The sequence below is a fragment of the Miscanthus floridulus genome, chromosome 7 (genome assembly GCF_019320115.1).
Source record: "Miscanthus floridulus cultivar M001 chromosome 7, ASM1932011v1, whole genome shotgun sequence".
In the NCBI taxonomy this organism is placed as follows: domain Eukaryota; kingdom Viridiplantae; phylum Streptophyta; class Magnoliopsida; order Poales; family Poaceae; genus Miscanthus; species Miscanthus floridulus.
In genome coordinates, this window is record NC_089586.1 from 78,139,323 (window position 1) to 78,155,857 (window position 16,535).

The 16,535-nt window shown below is 43.4% G+C and overlaps 1 pseudogene; it reads right to left on the bottom strand.

Annotated features, from left to right (window-relative positions):
* Positions 1–6,979: 6,979 nt before the first annotated feature.
* On the bottom strand, positions 6,980–13,202 carry LOC136467126 (uncharacterized; annotated as a pseudogene).
* Between the last annotated feature and the right edge of the window lie 3,333 nt (positions 13,203–16,535).

The following is a 16,535-nucleotide window of genomic DNA, read 5'->3' on the forward strand; positions in this document are numbered from 1 at the left end:
TTGTTAGTTATAGTACAACAGTTTTTAGTATGTAGCAGTGTTGGATGATATGAAATTCGGTAGCAATCTAGAAGTCAAATGAAGTCCAAATTTCAACAGGTGCTAGATGACTTAGTGAAGTACATCACCACTAAATTTCGTGGTAATTAGATCTATATATTGGGAGATATGGATTTTTCTTTAAAGGGTATAGAATCTGCCAGAAAAGTGATAATTGTTGGATTGATTTAGAGTCACTTTTGATGAAAGGTCCTGATGAGGACATGACACCCATGCATATGACCATATTTGGCATATGGTATGGAGGGATAGGACGCCAGCAAGGGTGTCCAAGTCAAGAAGGAGGCCCGAGGCTAATTCGGCTTGAGTCCCCGAGGTGGAGGTCCAAAGCAACTCAAGTTCGAGTCTGCCTCGGCCTCTAGGATCAGTCTGCCTTAAACTGGTCACCCAGGACGTATCCAGACTCCATTTTCGATGATCCACATATGGTTGGAAAGATAATTTGATAAGGAAGCTAATCCAAGTGGTCTCACATCAAAAGACCTTTAGAATCAACAGGAATCATCAAAACAAGTCAGCATCTAGAATCTTCCAGGTGCTGCGACACTGTCTTTTGGTCCGTTGGACCGTGTATCGTGTTTGGGCCCATTAGGGGGCGTGTCTAGGGTAGTCGATGACCCTAAGACCTTTATAATCATACATCACTGCGGTCATTAGGTCTTGGGTTTTGCTTAGATTAATCTATCAAGAACGGTTTCGCCGTTCATCGGTGTGTGAGACCCCAACTTTATGAGATTAATCATTTATCTGTAATTTGGTTGCTTTCTTTCTTGTTCTTGCTTGTGTTTTTTATTGCATAGGCAGGGATTAGCCTTCTTGGCAAGGTCAACCGGATCCATATCTTGGTTGATAACCAAAGGAGTTGTGGTGCTAAGATTGCAGGGTTCGATCTTTCAATCTAAAGCCGGATCAGTGTGTTATTCTCCACCACAACAATAGTTACCTCTACCTGACGGAAGATCGGGATCCCCGTTCCCATTAAGTGGTATCAGAGCTAAGGTATACCATCAGGTTCATATTTATCCCCTAGTTTGGAGTGTTTCACATTCGTCCCATAGTCCAGTGTTATACTTTTTTTTCCTGTCCTAGAACCTTCCGTGCTATAGCCTTTGCATATTTCAGTTTCAGAGTCCATCGTGTTGAGTTTGTCTCCTAGTCGAGGTCTTGTTGCTGGTTAAGTCGTGTTAGAGTTCAGTTTGTGTGTTTGCCCCCATCGTTTCTATCAAATCTTTGCTTCTGTGACTAATTTTGCGCGCATTGTTCCCGTTTTGTCCTCTAATTCGAAGTCCGTTCTTAAAACTGGTCTAGTTTTCGCATACGAACTCCGATTTTGACGTTCCATATATCAAAATCGATCAGAAAAAAAATTTGGATCCATCCATCCCCCAATTTGGGGTTAGAAATTTTTATTTTGGTCAAAAACTGGTCATAAGATCCTCTTTTCGTGGTCACAAGCTTTTTGTCGTTTTTGAGCATGTCTTCTAAAAATTCCACAGGCCACGTCTTTCACTTGTTTAGGACTCATATTTTTTGTGGTTACATTCTTTTGTGCTCCTAAGTGAAGGAAAAATATCAAAAAAATAAAAGAAAAAGTTGAAATTTCCTAAAAAACAACGACAGCATAAAAAAATAAAAAAAGAGAGGGGCAAAAGAGGAACAATATCTAGAGGAGCACATAGAGAAGGCCAAAGTGAGCTGTATTAGCGTGTGCTGTCTGGTTTCTTATTTGTGTTGCTGTTGCCAGCCACCATACTTGTTTTTCATACCCCTGTCACCTTGCTATCCACCATACTTGTTTGTTACACACCTAGTATTTGGAACATTTTAGACCAGCAATGAGAATAAGTACTTTGGACTATAATTCAGTATTACTTTCTGTTACTGACTTGTGTGCTAGATATACATATTATTCTTTGTGTGCATTCCAAGCTCCACAAACTCTTCAGATCAGTACAGAAAAATGGCCTTGCAATCTCGATATCACTGCCTCATAGGTATCACGAACCAGCCATCGATTGTATCACCCACTACTTGCGTTGGTAAGAACTTTGTAAGAGCTTGGTAAGACGCTTTCACTTGCTGTGAAAAGTGACACCACGGCAACCACGTAGTCATTTGATAGGGATAATACTTTTGTGTTAGTCTTTTGCTGTCTTCTAACAATGACAGGTTGTTCGTATCCATCGACTTATGATGGTATAGGTGCTGATGAGCACATGAAGTAGGGAAATTGCCATAGATAACATATTTGCTACTCGCTTTATGTGTCCAAGGAGGAAGGTAAAAAATGCAGCTAGTAGTTTTGCTGACATTCTGCTTTATCTTGGTGGAAGTCTTTAGATCCTTCTGATAAACCTCAAACTTAGAATGATATGAAACTCCTTATACGAGAAACCTTTGTTAATCCACCTCCTATTTTGACCTTCATATGCTGAGGTGCACCATTTAGAGGAAGAGTCTATTGTTATTCCTCTTACTATGACTAACCTTCTGTAGGATAATGTCTATAAGCGAGAGGATGACATGGAAGAAAATGAGAAGCTCACAACCTCATGTAAATTCAGAACCATTACTTCACAATGCACCTATTACTCCTGCTAAAAACACAGGTAATGCTCATGGTGCTACACTCACGGAAGGTGAGAAATGTTTTAATGTACTAAATTTTTCCACAAACTATGCTATCATAGAGCAATTGTTAGTGGAGCCCTCTCTTGATTTATCTCTGTCCCATGATAATCTGCTTGAAGTTCCTTGTGATAAAGATGAATTGGTTGATGATGCTTCAGGTCTCTGATATCACTTGATGTAGACTAGGCCTCGATCTTTCGAAAGGTATGATAGAGTCGATTGGTGGAGACTCGACGTTCATGATCTAGGCTTCAAACCAAGACTGATTCGGACCCCCGCAACCGTTACACCACTGCTTCGCTGGTTATCAACCATGCAAACGCGATTGACCTCGTCGAGAAGGCTTTCCTGCAAGCGAATCGAGAACATAAGCAAGAATAGGATGAACGCAATCTGAAATTACAAATAAATGAGGCTTATGATAATAAGGAGTACAAGTCTTTATTCGAAAGGACTAATCATCACAGGCGAACAAGATCAAGAACTGGGGCCCTGGTTCACAGCAAGCAGCCTTGGCGGCACAGTTGTAATAAAACGATGTCTGTTTTATGAGAAAATCAAGAACTAAACAAAACCCAAACCCTAAGAAGAGCGACGGTTGCTATTTATAGTCTTGGGCGTCACCCCCCTGGACGCACCCCCTAATGGGCCCAAACATGATACACGGTCCAACGGACCAAAAAGACGGTGTCACAACATCGTGGCAGATTCTGGACGCTGACTTGTTTCGACGATTTCCATTGATTCTGAAGGCCTTTTGACGTGAGACCACTTGGATTGGCTTTCTTATCAAATTACCTTTCCAACCATATGTGGATCGTCGAAAACGGAGTCCGGATACGTCCTGGGTGACCAATTTAAGGCAGACTGATCCTGGACTCCGAGACGGGCTCAAACTTGAGTTGCTTTGGGCCTCCACCTCAGGGACTCGAACCGAATTAGCCTCGCGCCTCCTTCTTGACTTAGACACCCTTGCTGGCCTCCTACCCCTCCATACCATATGCCAAACATGGTCATATGCATGGGTGTCATGTCTAGGCCCGAGGCTAATTCGGTTCGAGTCTCCGAAGTGGAGGCCCGACAAGTCGAATATGGGGTAAGCCGAACTGGACAAAGAAAGGAAGAGGTCCGTAGTGGATTGGCACGCCAATGGCTACGGCGCCGTCGCCCTTTGGTCCGGTAGCTAGTAGATCGGAGGAGGGAGTATTGGAAGGTGATTGCACCGCTGCCGGCGGACTCCGCAAGAGAGAGATGAGCATGAGGACGGAAAGCGGACGTGCATGACCTACTGCCCTACATGCGCGTGCAGGACCGGCCAGCCCACATCGCTGCAGACTGACTGCACATGCTCGGCCTCACGCGAAGCCAAGCGCGGCTGCTCTGCTATGTTTTGCAAACGATGTCATGACGCAATCAAAACGGCGTCGTTAGAGGGTGTTTGGTTTCGCCCCTAAAATTCATGTCACATCGAATGTTTGGATATATGTATGGAGTATTAGATATAGACTAATTACGAAACTAATTACATAACTTGCGACTAATTTACGAGACGAATCTTTTAAGCCGAATTAGTCCATGATTTGACAACGTGGTGCTACAGTAAACATATGCTAATGACAGATTAATTAGGCTTAAAAAAATTATCTCGCAAATTAGCCTCCATCTATGTAATTGATTTTATAATTAATCTATATTTAATACTCTTTATTAGTATCTAAATATTCGATGTGACATAAATTTTAGGAGCGACTAAAGAACCACGCGGTGACTTGATGGGACCTCCTGCAACAAGCTCGGCATGTACCAGGCGCCGGTGATTTGATGCATGGTGGCTGGCGTCCATGCATAGCCACGCGGACGAGAGACATGTGACATCATTGCGACGTCACATTGATGGTATATGTACGCGGTAATAAGCATCAACTCAGGGCATGTTTAGTTTCACAGATTTTCTGAATTTGGCACTATGTAAAAAGAAGATTTCCCGTCACATTAAACTTGCGGTATATGCATAGAGTATTAAATATTGACGAAATCAAAAACTAATTGCACAGTTTGGTTGTACTTTGCGAGACGAACGTTTTAAGCCTAATTAGTCAACGATGGGACAATTATTACCAAATAAAAACAAAACGCTACAGTGTAGCTACAGTATCACCGAATCCGGCGGCGCCGAATCCGGCCTCCAACTAAACATGGCCTCAATATCTCGTTTAATCGGTGGCTTTGCGCAACGCACGGGCATATATTAGTACTAGAATTAAAACCGCAAACAAGGTTCTGCGGGAAGATTTGCAACTTTGGTTTTGTTCCGCCTTCCGCCGGAAAGGTAGGGGCAAAGACACCATCAACGACCGAGACCGCGACGAGAAAGAATGAAACTGCAGGCCACAACGGCGCCACAAAGCCGGGCCGCCGGTGGGCCGAAGTCCAATTCCCTACCAAAACGAGGGGGCGTTCCGTGATACGGCGACGAGCCGACGGTAAACCGGTGGCGGAAAGTGGGGTCACGTGGCATGGAAGGAACACGTGGGGAGGAGCGCGTCGTCGAGTACGATGCTTGCATTGCACCCGCTGCTCGAGGATCGGCAGCTCTGACTTCTCCAGGCCGCTTGGATAGCGACGTCTGCTGGCCCGCCTCTTGCGATCGGAGAAAAGAATTTCACATCTTCTTCTGTTCATTCCTCTTTTCCGAGAATCTCGTTTTCCTAACCTCCAGATAACGCAGAGAAGTTTGGCTACAGAATTTTGGTTGAAATTGGATGAAAAACACTGTTTTGGCTCGTAAAATTTTGGCTGAAACTGGATGAAAAACACTGTTCTGGTTGAATTGTGGTGAGAGAAAACACTGTTCCGACTGAAAAAAGAAGTCGAACAAGCCGAATATGGGGTAAGCCGAACGGGGCCTTTCTGGACGGCATGGTATTACTGCATCAAATTTCTCTCTTTTTTTTGTTGATGAGAAAGGAAATAAGCTTCTTTCTGGAATCTGCATCAAATATCTGGGCTGGAAACGTTCTTGTCGGCCAAATTACGATAGTGATCTACTGAATCTTGGAGTAGTACATACAGCGGTGAGAAGATATTTTATGTTCATGTTGAAGTTGGAAACACGCTCGTCCAGTCAAAGACAGCGCCACTCGCCCACTCTAGTACACACTAAACCCGGAATTTCAAATCGGACCGAATTTCAGCATTAGTTTTTGCCGTTTGTTATTATATACTACAAGAAGACCACTAGTTTCACGGCAACTTTTTTCCACTTACAATCCATGAAATGAAATGTATCTCCTCTCTCCAAGGCAAATAAAATTGCTGAATGTTGGCATCCAATCATTTGCTTCCACTATAGTATTTTGATCCTCCCGCATTCTGATCTGTTTCTTTTTTTAATCGCAGGGTAAAGTTTCCCGCCACGAACGCAAATGTGACATCTCCATCAAGTCAATTCATATGCAAGCAGACAGGAGAATATTTGGGCAATCAACTGTGTTGCAGTGGCAAGCACGAAAGCTACACAGTCCAAGACCTGACAAAACCCCCCAAAAAATGAGAGCGAAAACCTCTCAACTGTGTTGGGATTCGCTGGGTGACCGAAATGTCAACTGCTCCAGTACACGTGTGTAGACGAGGGTCCAGATTTACAGCCACCGTGTGTGACAGTTGCACCAAACCATGTCCCGTCCACGGTCCACTGATCTAATCTGATTTGATGCGCCTGGGAGGGTGGTTAGCAAATCGCCTTCATCCATCAGCCGTAGCAGGCAGTCAAATCAGCTCATGCACTAGTAACAGTTAATAACAGGAGAGGAAAACGGTGCTTGTTTAGTTCCCAAAAAATTTCCTAAAAAAGTGCTACGGTCGTCATCACATCGAATCTTACGATACGTACATGGAGCATTAAATGTAGATAAAAAAAACTAATTGCACAGTTTGGTTGAAAATTGCGAGACAAACGTTTTAAGCCTAATGAGTCCATAATTGAACACTAATTACCAAATAAAACGAAAGTGCTACCGTAGCCAAATTCCCAAAATTCGCGAACTAAACACAGCCACAGTTACGAGGAGAGGAAAAATCTCGGGCCACAACAAGCAACTAAGCTTTCAGAACCATCTATCACGACGATGGAACGGCTTGATGTGCCACCGTCACCATTTCAACAGGCCTCAGCAGCTAGCACACCGGCATGTCGGCCAATAGCCCAATAGTAGCACCAACAAAACAAAGAGATGCAGGAGCCTGCCCAGACAGGCACAAAGATGGCACCATCGCCTCGGGCGCAAGCAAACAAACACAAGCATCACAATTCACACAGAAAATACCAGACAAAAATCAATCCAATCTAGGTGTCTATAGTTCATGGGTGCAACTGCAAATGCAAGGTTTAAAGAATGACATGATCTCTGCCTAATGCCCTATTCACATTTCTAGGTGCAATCGACGTACAGTAAGTCCTACGGGGATTATTACCAAAACTTACTGTATTGTAAGGGCCTGTCTATTGCCTGGCTGCTGCTGGCGGATTCCCCTTGTTAGCAGCACCATTCACGGCTGTGCTAGCCTGGCTGCTGGGTGGTGGATTTGCCACTCTGTTGGCACCGTTAACAGTCGCACCAGCCTGGCTGCTGGACAGTTGTACCACAGCCCTGTTAGCGTCGTTCACCGCAACGCTAGCTTGGCTGCTGGACAGTGGATTCACCACCCTGTTAGCACCGTTCACCGCCACACTATTCGGCTTGGCCTGGCTACTGCTGAATGGTGGATTTGCTTTGCTAGCACCTTTCGCAGCCACGCCAGTCTGACTGCTGGCTGCTACTCCCGAACTGACAACCGTGGCAATGCTGGTTGCTATTTGGTTACCTTTCGTGTTCACGGCATGCTTCAGGGGAGGCGCTTGGCGACCAGCAGGGACAGGGGTGGCTGCCCTCCTTACTAGTGTTTTATTTGGGGCATTGGCATTGACTGTGTCAACAATGCCACGCGGGGTCCCTGCTGCCGAATGTGAGACAGGAATTTTAGTCTTCTTCCCAGTTGCTGCCACTCCAGCAGTTACAGGGTTACCTTTCCCAACCGGAGTTACAGGGTTACCTTTCCCATCCGCGGGAATCAGTTTCAGTGGCTTCTTCTGGCTGCCAACAAGACCTTGGGCTTGGGAAGCACTGTTGGTACAGTTGCTTTTATTCGGATCATCCGTGTTTAAGTGTCCTCCTTGAGAAGCAACAAATTGATCAAACTCTAGCATGTCTTTATCTTTGGGATCTACTATCTCAACCTTCATCTCAACCTCTAATGTATCTGGCTGCTTTGATTTGGGATCCATATTTTCTTGTTGCATTGCCTTGGGATCTGCGTTTTCTGGCTGCTTTGCCTTGGGACCCGTGGTTTCTGGTTGCTTTGCCTTGGTATCCACAGTTTCTGGCTGCTTTGCATCTACAACTCCTGGCTGCTTTGCATCGACAACTTCAGGGCTGCTTTGCATCTTCAGGAAACAAGTCATCTATCGTAATCGCACAAAATTCAGAGTCATCCTCCTCGTATGGGACAGGTGCTAGTGTGGTACTCAATGCCTTCTTAGTTTCCAACGAACATGCCCCAGCAGGTGGTCTTGATTGATTAACTGCAGTAACTCCCGAAACACCATGAACTGCGCTAGCATTTAGAGGTTCTAGGTGCTGGGAGCCCCCAGGTTGTACTCCATGCTCAACCACAATCGATGCCTTAGAGCTTGCAGAAGATTTCAAAGATGTTGCTCCTAGAGATTTTATGTGCACAACATTCTTAGATTGTGCGGCTTTTAAAAAACTTGCGGCAGTTGAGGCTGTGGCAAGTCGCCCACCAGCAGCAATTGCTGCTGCTTGTATTGAGGAAGGACTGATGGTGGGATTTGCCTGAGCTGCTTGCTTCTTCCGTGTCTTATTTGAAGCATTTGACAATTTTGGTGGCGCAGCTTGGGCAGGAGCTTGTTGCCCTTGATGAAGTGGAGTCTGCACTTGAGCTGCCACACGCAGAGGCATAGCAACTGGGACAGGGACTGGTAGCGCCAGTGCCGGTGAAGGGGTTGCTGCAGATCTTACTTCTGGCATCTTAGGAGCAAACGCTGTAGACTTATGCTGAATGCTTTGTTGATAAGCTCCTGCATGCACAATTTACGTAAGAACCACAAAGACAGGACAGGGTTACAACAGCTGCGATGCGTAAACAAAGCTACAGAACAATGCTTGAGTTGCTGATAGCTCAGCATAGAAACATTATGCTAAAATATCAGCTTTCATGGCAAAGCATCAAAACTCTATAAATACCTGATCTACGCATAGGACCGACAGCCAATGAGAGTGCCTTGAGAGCTGCTGATCTTTCCTCTGAGCCAACAGAAGCATGCTTAGTGCTAGCAGGCTTGGTTGATCCTCCTGGACGCTTTAGCGCCCATCTCTGAAAGGAATGGTACATATTAACCTTTTTATAAAATATTCTAATGTACGATATCTACATTAGGATAAGAGGAATTCTCAAGGCAACACCAAAATAGTAAATACTACCTCCGTCCCTGAATAAATCAATTCATAGACTTGTCTTAAGTCAAACTTTCCTAGTTTCCTATGCTTCACCAAATTTATAGAAAAAAGCACAATTAATTATGACACCAAATGAGCACATTATGAAAATACATTTTGTGGTGTATCTAATTATACTAATCTGGTGTCATAAATCTTGGCACTCTTTTCAATAAATTCGGTCAAACTTATAAAGGTTGACTTAAGACAACTGGGATGGAGGGAGCAGTATTAAAAACAATAAAACGCATAAAATAAGCCAACCAATTTGACCTAGTAATAAGAACAAACATTGAACTCCAGGATATAAAGGGACGGGGAAAGGTTTGATGGCAGATCTGGGAACCCAGGAGTAAGACATAATTATTCAGTTAAGCAACAAATGCATGCATATGGACACTCTGCGTCTCTGCCATTTAAGTATAATCGAGAAGTATGCGACCATAGGTTAAGATGGCTTCAGGATAATTCCCGACACATGTAAATAAGGATGCAATCATGCAATATGGTAGAACAGTGCATGCTATTACACAATTGATAAGGTGAACACAATATTACCTGAGATAACTGATCAGGCGTTCTTGTACTATCAAAGTTACATTTATGCAAAATATCCTCCCAATTTCCTTCACCATACTTCTGTACACCAGCTGCTAGGTCTGCATCCTCCTCTTTAGACCATGCTTTTGGCTTCTTTCTCTTTTTAGAAGCTCCATTTGGATCCAAATGACCAGGAGAGGGTCCTATATGAGATGACTGTTTTGAATTGGCAACAGGACCTACATTTGTTATACGATGGCTCTGAGCAAGTTGTTTCTCAGATGGAACCCGCACTATCTTTTCATTTTGGGTGTTCAGCACAGGAGGATCCAAGTTAATGCGGTGACCAGAGGCCTGCTCACGTGAAGATCCGGATATTAGCGCCTGCAAAATGTATTATATATTAAGAGTATCTAAGGTATCAATAAATTAGAAATGCATATAACATGATAGAATAGAACAAGACATGATAGCATAATAACACATTACGAAACCACATAGGACTACGAAACCACATAGGACTACTAACAAGTATCAAACTTACATGATTTTTTCCAGTAAGTTGCCATACAAGGATAACATTTATTTTCAATAAACCAAATACAATGGACATTTCATGTCATTCTGCATAGATACTCCCAGTTACAGAGCTGACATAAGCAAGCACTATCAGTCCCTCACTAAAACCCTCCATTTCATCTCCATTTTAGTAGCTACGTTTTTACATTGGCTCGCCAAGCCTGACACAACCCTCCTCCATTATTTAGGGCTGGGGACCTGCTATGCTGAAACACCATAGGCACCCCAACATAGGCGGAGTTCCCTCACTAAAGCCCTCTTTGGAATACAAAGTATTTTTTATGGAATTCTGGGAAGATACTATGGTTTTGCAAAATACATTGGTTTTCGAAAGGTAAGAGGTGTTTGGATGAAATAGTACTGTAGTTTTTAAAAACATGGGTATTGCTAAAACTGTAATCTTTTTAGAGTTCTAGAACCTCCAGTCAGAACCCTTTTTTTTTTCTAAACCATGATTTTGCTGTTACCAAAGTTCTTCAAAACGACCAAGTAATGAACATTGAGCTATCAATGGAATGATGTTTGGGGCATATCATCATCTGAGGGCAGTCGCAGCATCCAACACCTTCACATTACAGAACCTTAAATCAAGACTTTCTTGAGACATTCTATGAGACCCATCTTGTAAATTAATAATTAAATAAAATGGAAGTTCATATTCATAAATACTGAAAAGGAGAAATAAATGTCAGCGAGCGATCGTAAGAACTCAATTTTCATCAAACAAAAACTTGCAAGTTTTCTTTTTATTTATAAAAAAAAATCAACTACATTTCATTGCCATCTGATATCTAGTGGCAAAGTGAAGCTTTATCATCCAGTTGCTAACAAGGCATCAATCAAACTTTTGAAGAGTCAACATTGTGTATCAACCATAATAAAAAACAGACTCAGACTGAGAGCTATATGCCTATATGTTTGTGTACTATCTAAAATACAAAATGCATACCAGAATAACTATTGACTTACGCAAATCAGGGACCAGGTCAACTGCTATACAGGCTGAGATGTCAGGCCAGCCCATCTGGCCTGTAATAGCCTAATAGGTATATGTAATAGCACTATCCTCGCTAGCCCAATCAACATTCCACCCAACACCTGATCACAGTTCTTTTCAGCCCATGGCCATTGACAAGCACACGCCCACATGTGTAGCAAGCATCATCATTCACACCAGCATTTCCCCTCTAGCATCCGGCCCTGCTCCTCACCCAAATCCCAACATGGCAAGCTACCAGCCACCCCAACCTCTTGCCGCCACCAATGAGCAGCCCCTCCAACACTACTGATGCTCCCACCACTGGTTGTCTCTCCAGTAGTTCAGTGTATGCCTAACTGAGCCTGAGGTGTGCCTCAGCTTGTTACTGCCTTTCATGGGCTGTAAAACTGCCATGACTCTTGCTGCCAAGCATCACTGCCACCTACTGGGCGTTAGTGACCGGTGCATTCCACCCTTGCTCAACAGACTCCCAGTTCTCTCCAACTACCACAAAGCTGCCTCTAGACTTAAGATTTGTTCTTAGTATTTGAATTTCAAAATATTGCATTAAGTTTGATGGAATCAACTCAATCAAGTGGAGCTTCTATAATCATTCTGGATAAGATTGCAGCAAAAGATCTGTTTGAGCAAAGCCAATCACAGCAGCGCAACACTTCTGAATACTTTTTTTTTAGATAAAGGAACAACGTTCTGGCCTCTACACTTATGAATAAGTGTATGCAGCCAAATACTTGATCATGGTAAAATAAGGTATTGAAAAATGGCAGAGCAAATGCTACAAAAGCAGTTGCCTCTCGCTCATCCTGGATATTTTAGAGCATCAAAATCAATTCAGTGAAAGAAAAAAAGATGACTAAACAGGATTTGGCATCATGCATTCAAAAATCAAAATGACCATCCTGCTGTATGCTTTCCAAACAAGAAGTGATACCTTGGCTAATGCAGAGGCCTCAGATAAAGCTTCCTTGGTCGGGATGGGATTGGGTTCAAGCTCCAATTCCAGGTCACTGTCATCACCCTACCATTGTCAAGAAGATTGAACATAAAAAATAGGTATAGCACCAATTACGGAAGGAGCAGCCAACAAAAAAACAAACTGAATTCAGGAATCCCAGCTACTTGACGCCTTGCAAGCCAATCCAAAAGGAGCAGCAAAATCTAGGCTTTGAGGAGTGGGTAGGATTACAAACCAGAGGCTGGTCGCCGGCGTCGACGCTATCCTCTAGGTCGTGGTGATAGGCGAAGTGGCGCCAGAGCATCTGGTACTCGCGGGCGGAGGTGATCCCCGTGGCCGACTTCCCCACCACCGCCCTCCAGTCGATGCGCCGGCCCTCCGCGTGCTGCGCCACCTCCTGCAGCGCCGTCAGGATCGTCCCCGGAGCGTACCTGTGGGGGGGGGAGAAGGATTGCAAGCGGCGCGGTGAAGTAAAACCCTAGGCGAAAGCGAGCAGCCCGGGGAGAGAGCGGGAGGACGGGCTGAGGAGGAGGCGGAGGAAGGACGGACGGACCTGTGGAGGAGGAGGTAGAGGTCGTCCTCAGAGAGGTGGCGCTTTCGCTTCCCCTTGCCCGCCGCCGGCGCCGCGGCTGCCATCTCCGAACAGGTCGGCGCTTGGTGGGGCAGCTGCTGTTCTGTTCTTACCCTTTCGTTGTTCTCTCTATTCTCTTCTTCTATTTATTTGTTTTTGGATTATTTGTGATTTAGTGCAAACAGGGAGAACTGTTAGTGGGAGCATCTCCACCAAATCTCTATATTTTATTTTATTTACATCTAAAAAATCTACAACGATTCGCCCCCTCGCTGCCAGGCCCGCCCGGCGCTGGCGCTGCCCTCGGACGCTCGCTCGCGCCAATCACGCCCCGTGCAATCACCGCAACCGCAGCCCCGGGTCGTTCAATCACGGAGTGCCGAAGTGGAAACTCAAATCACCGCGCAATAACTGCGACTCTGCCCCTTCTTCCAGTCCGCAGCTGAGGCCGTGGCCGTATGCATCCTGCAACCACTCTCCTCAAGTGGCCGGACCAGAGGAAGTTTCATATGCGGTCTACGGAATCACCGTCGACCGCGCCCGTTCTTCTTCAAGGAATCACCGTCGCCCTGATCTCCATCATCAAGGTCTAGGACCTTGCATCGTTGGGCTGGCGTGAAGGCTGTGTCCGTCAGGAGTTCGTCGAGGACTGCCGCCGGGAAGCGTCGCGTAGGTCAGCATCTTCTGGAGCTGGACTCCTTCTCGTCTCTCTCGTGCGTGCTAGCAACACCCTCCCGGCCTGTTTTCTGCGTCGCACACTTGTTTATGCCTGAACCGTGGTTTCATCCAACCTTAAGGGAAAGCCAACGCCATCATTCTTTACTGCTCTCGTGCGTGCTAGCAACACCCTTAGGCGTGTGGCTACGTGTGTCTGCATATGTCTAGAAACAGCCATCTGCCATCAACTTCCAGAGTCAGCATATCTATTCTCAACTTTTGCGAATAAAATCCACTCCATACGTGTATATGGTTAATCCTACATTAGCCATTTTGTACTATGGCTGAGCTAAGTCAGCAGTCAACAAGTTCGATTCTTTTGATACCGGTTCATCCAAATGATAGAGCCCTTCAATACTTGAGTTTGTTTTATATAAATCATAGAGATTAGTATGTATTGCTGTGAATTAATTTGTTTTTTTCAGACGACTTTAATAGATTTCATAGTCTTTGGTACATCCTTTGTTAGTTGACGTTGGCAGTGCTCTCCAAACATCTGAATGCCAACAATCTGAAATTGATTCTTCTTCCTTGTTTCAGCCTTTTGTTCCAGATGACTTAGATAGTTTGTTGGTTTCAACGATCTACCACGAGTCCACAACGCTGCAGGAGGCCCTAGGGGCAATCCAGGTTTTACCTATCTCCACTGTTCATGACCCGCCAATGAATAGTTAATGATTCGGTACTTATTGTTCACCTGGCCCTAGGGGCAATCCAGGTTTTTACCTCTCTCCACTGTTCATGATCCGACAATGAATAGTTGTATGGTGACTTTATGGATCAGTTATAAATACATGGAATTTTATTTTATATTATCATGCAATCTAAGTATTCAGTTTAAACTTTCAACAATATTAATGCTACCTGAAGTTTCAATCCATGTTCCGCAATTTCTAGAGAACAATCCATGGGTAAGAATTGAAACTCTACTAGTAACCAGCCTTGACTGAAAAAGGATGCAGCAGCATCGTTGCCATATAATTTTTTTGATTTTGTTGTGCTTCTTTTACTATCTGTCTAATCAAGATTCAGTGCTGACAATTGGTATGGAGAGACAAACAAAACGAAATATAAAAGAAGAAAATGATCTCAATTCGGTATAGATTTAGGACCACGTGCTCTACTAATGCTTGACTGGAGCAAATTGACGAACATCAAAGATGGTGTTCCACTGTATGCATTTGCAGGCACATAGTTCCTTCAGCTTCAAAAATAGTTTCTGGATATAAAAGAGAAAGTGGAACAACTTTAGAGACCGCATATGAAACTTACTCTGATATGTCTTATTAACAGTCCATTTGGCGAAATTTATTTTGTTAATTAGATTGATCACAGTTGGTTTTGTGGATGAATATACATACTAATCTGAGCAGTGATGGGCTACCTTCTCAGTGAGCTTAGGCAAATATCACAGCTTAGGCAAATATCAACCTAACTGAGTAGTGATGGACTACCTTCTCAGTGAGCTTTTTGTTGATTATCAGTAGACTGATGAATTAACTCATCATAGTGGATCGTGTGATTAGTTAACTCTATTCTTTCTGATATTTCCTTAGGTTGCTGAGAATTCCAATCACTGAGTGAAGGTCCCTGGAAGATTGTGAGCCTTCACTGGGTAATTATGTACACACTTTCTAGATATGGTGTTTAGCAATGTACTTCCAAGTAATGTAATGAGGAATTTTTTTTAGTTTTTTACTTGATTCACCTTGGCAAACTAATATACATCCCCATACAGTACTGAAGTTGTCTACCTAAGAATTTCAGTACTGGAGTTGGTAGAAATTTCAGATCAATTTCAAGTTCTAGAGTTTGTAACTCACTGATGAACCCTGTTTCTTTTTTTAAAAAAGAAGTTATCACTGCATTGTTAGGTCTATTTCAAAACTGCAACATGACATATGCCTTCTGCTGGTTGTGTAGTTACTACTACACTTGGCCTGGTGCAGCATGAATAAAATTCAGAAAAATTATAGTGCACTTGGTCTACTGCCACCTCTTTGCTTCTTGCAAGCACACAACCATGCTATAGAAACTAATTATCATCCCATAGATAAAATGCAATGCATTTTCATCTCTTAACCTGCAGCAGTTTCTGTCATATCCCTTTTCTGAACTTTGTTTGGGTATAGGGTCAATCTATATACCATGACCTGATGGTTTTGTTATACAGAAGCGTGAATTATGAGAGACAGGTTATGTATGCTGAAGCAAACAAAAATTGTCCTAATGCCCTCTTTATGCTTGATCCTGGACTAAATTTGTTGCAGAGGCATGTCTAACAAAAAAAAATTCACATTTTGTTGGGTTATGTATGTTAATTATTTTTCTTATCTCAGGGATAGTTTTTACCCTCATCCCTTTTGAGGTCCCTGAAGAAGAAAATGTATTGATTATTTTTCCTTTCTTTGAGACATCTTTGATTTCAATACTGATTTTCATTATAGCCTTTAAGTGCTAATTGCATTATGGGCCCAACTGCCACCTTTGAGAGTTATATATACCTCTTGCTCTCTTTTTTGTTCGGTTCATTTTATGTGTGGCAAGAATTCATAATAACTTCGGGATGGCATTTGTGATAAATTCATAGCTTCAGCGACTTTGCAAATTATCCAACGAGGGTGTGTATCAAAGCTCTTGCTTTCAAGTACAATTCCTGATTGGACGTCCCTGTAGTATTTAGGTTGCTTCTGCAGCTTTCATTTTTTTTAAGGCCTCCATTTTTTTCTCACATAATAAACTATCAAAATCCAGTTAGGAGCAAGTAACGCTATGCAAATATATGTTTTTTTGTGGTAGATAGAAACATGCACGATTGAGACAAATATCCTCAGATATAAAATATGCAAAATCGTTTTGTCGTGGTAGACAAAAGGCCTGAAACTAAAGTTACTCTGAAACACAAGACTAAATTGATCCTATATAGTT